This window comes from Oncorhynchus kisutch, linkage group LG2 (genome assembly GCF_002021735.2).
Source record: "Oncorhynchus kisutch isolate 150728-3 linkage group LG2, Okis_V2, whole genome shotgun sequence".
NCBI lineage: Eukaryota > Metazoa > Chordata > Actinopteri > Salmoniformes > Salmonidae > Oncorhynchus > Oncorhynchus kisutch.
In genome coordinates, this window is record NC_034175.2 from 19,947,295 (window position 1) to 19,949,852 (window position 2,558).

The window sequence follows — 2,558 nt, forward strand, 5'->3', positions numbered from 1 at the left end:
ACACACACTTCCGTCCTCATTCCCTGTATGCTCCCGCGCTGCTACAGTGGATGGCACCAAGATGGAAAGTTGTACATTTCTGATTATATGATGAATATATTTAGTCTGGAGGGGCCCTCTGAACACAATTAAGCACCCAGAACCCATAAATTAAACACATATAGGATTTCAAATCAGAATGATAAAAAATGTATCCACCTGACCAAGAGGGCCCTGTTCAACTTGTATATTCATTATGGCTGCCTGTAGGCCTAGTTAGTGCTGTGTAAAACCAGCACTGTCTTTTCTAAAGTCAAATGAATTAGCTACACGACACATTAGGCTGTTTTCCATCTTGCCATAGAAAAGTTGCTCCATTGTGGCAGTGGCACTCTGAGAGATGGCGACATACACAGTAATGTGTAATGTTATTATTTTAAGAATTCATTCACTTTCACACAACGTAATTGAAAGACGACGACAGGCCTCTATTCCCTTGGAGAATGATAATTCAGTAATGGTTCAATGGTAGGAAATGTCGAGGCACAAAAGGCCTTTTTATGGCTTTACTGAAATCAGGTTGGGGAGCTAAATGCTGTGAATGTGTGTGTGTGTGTGTGTGTGTTGAGATCAGGTCTGTATTATTAGACCATGTCCTGTCCAGGATGATGGCAATGCTATTTTGTTTGCAGAGTATACTTTTTTTGTTTGGGTTCAAGCAGAGGTGTGAATTGCCAGGATATGGCATGTCTGAAAATGGTTGCCCTGATTAGTACAAATAAATAAATAGCCTGCTGTTCTTTGTCCTTCTACATTTAATACTGTCACGTTAGTGTAATTAAATGTTTACTGTTCACACTATTTTGTATAAAAGAGAGATGCAGAACAACTAGATGACTTTCATTCTCTTATTTAAAAGATTGTTCTAACTATGTATTTATCTACAGTATATACCACAATGATACGAACAAGCCCCCACTCCCTTTCTCTGTGAAGAAAACAAACAAAAAGTTGGTTTCCTTTCCACTTTCTAACCTACTGCATTGCAAATCTCCATTGCAGCCTGCAAATAATCAAAGTCAAATATCCTTCAGCCAATGTAATCCCCCCCAAAATATGTCAAATTCAACCAATAACCCATGAATAATAGGCCTTTCTCTGATTACTGTTGATACTGATAGACTTTACAACCAAACTCTAATGAATTAGGTGTCACACAAAAACATATACAACATATTTGAAAAATAAACGTTAGAAAAACATGTAAATCACCAAAAAACTGTTACAACTAATAGTATGCATCCACAATCCTTCACTAAACTATACAGCCATACTTAACTGGCCACAAGATGTTCTGCTGCTTACTTTAAGACAACGACATTCCCTCAGTTGAGTGCAATAGTGTAGGCTTCACATAGTTGCATGTCACAGATTTGACATAGGAGAATGAATTAAAGTGGAAGACACTACATAACTATGATACTGTGCTGGTGTTACCTGGTGAGCTGATTTCAAGTCCGTGGATATGATTCTCTTTCTCCCCTCTCACTAGGCATTGGCTTACTGCATGAGTGGCACATCCCCATTCCCCTGAAAAACACAAATGGAGCTGGTGTAAAGTTTTTTTTGTTGCATTATGTGTAAAGGATGGCAGCACGACTCCTGTCTACGTGAATCTGAGTATGAATTTGCTGCCTGTAGTGCAGAGTTTGAGATGGAAAACAACAGACATAAGTTCAATGTCTCAACTGCATCTGTGCCACACCATAATATAATACAATATACAAATAAAACCATTTGTAATTCTCAAATCCTGAAAAAGTTGCCATATTTGCATAGAGTTATATAGAAAATGAGAGCAACAGGCACCAGTTCTCAACTGCATCCACACCTGTTGAATAGCAAATCAATATAACCCTTAGTGCCTGACCACTGAGAACACAATCATTTGTTTCGTTTTACCACAGGAAAAACAGTCTGGCAAAAATGCTTAACATCCTAAGCTGCATAGTTGGCAAAAATGCTAAAAACAACAAGCGCTAGCTCCTGTTCAAGATGTAGCCTACTAGTATTATGGTAAACATTCCATTAAGCTCATGTACAAATATAACTTTCTAAACAAACAGAATTTACAAATTATGTTCACAAGGACCATATTAGGCCTACACTACCTTTAAGTAGCCTAGAAACGGAACAATATTTACATACTTATAATGTCAGAAGCAGATCAGAACACACACCTTCTTCCAAAGGGAAAGAGGCGGGAAAATAATGTTAAATGGTGACGTAACAGTTCACGGAAAACGGACTGAACCATTCTACAATTCTTGGTCGTCATATTTTCTTATATCAGCTCCGCTCAACTCAGATGACTTGCATGGATTTTTAGAAATGAATGATACACCAGCATAGTCATGGTAAAAGAGTAAAGCAATTCCACAATAGATGATGAATTCAGAAATACAGTAACCCAAAGTAAACTAGCTCATTGGGCCATTCCAATCTTTATAAGATCACTATGCTGAATCAAAATAAAAGCAGCAGTCTAGGTGTCATACCTGTTCCTGTTGTTCATAATA

At 37.8% G+C, this 2,558-nt stretch overlaps 1 long non-coding RNA gene across 1 annotated transcript in view; it reads right to left on the reverse strand.

The window, feature by feature from the left end:
* The window catches only part of LOC109902010 (uncharacterized), a 46,728-nt gene extending 44,440 nt beyond the window's left edge, over positions 1–2,288 (reverse strand). The window contains exons 1-2 of the long non-coding RNA XR_002256816.2: positions 2,188–2,288; positions 1,477–1,569 (exon numbers count right to left, since the gene is read on the reverse strand). This is a non-coding gene — a long non-coding RNA (uncharacterized LOC109902010). The remainder of the gene's footprint in view (positions 1–1,476; positions 1,570–2,187) is intronic.
* Between the last annotated feature and the right edge of the window lie 270 nt (positions 2,289–2,558).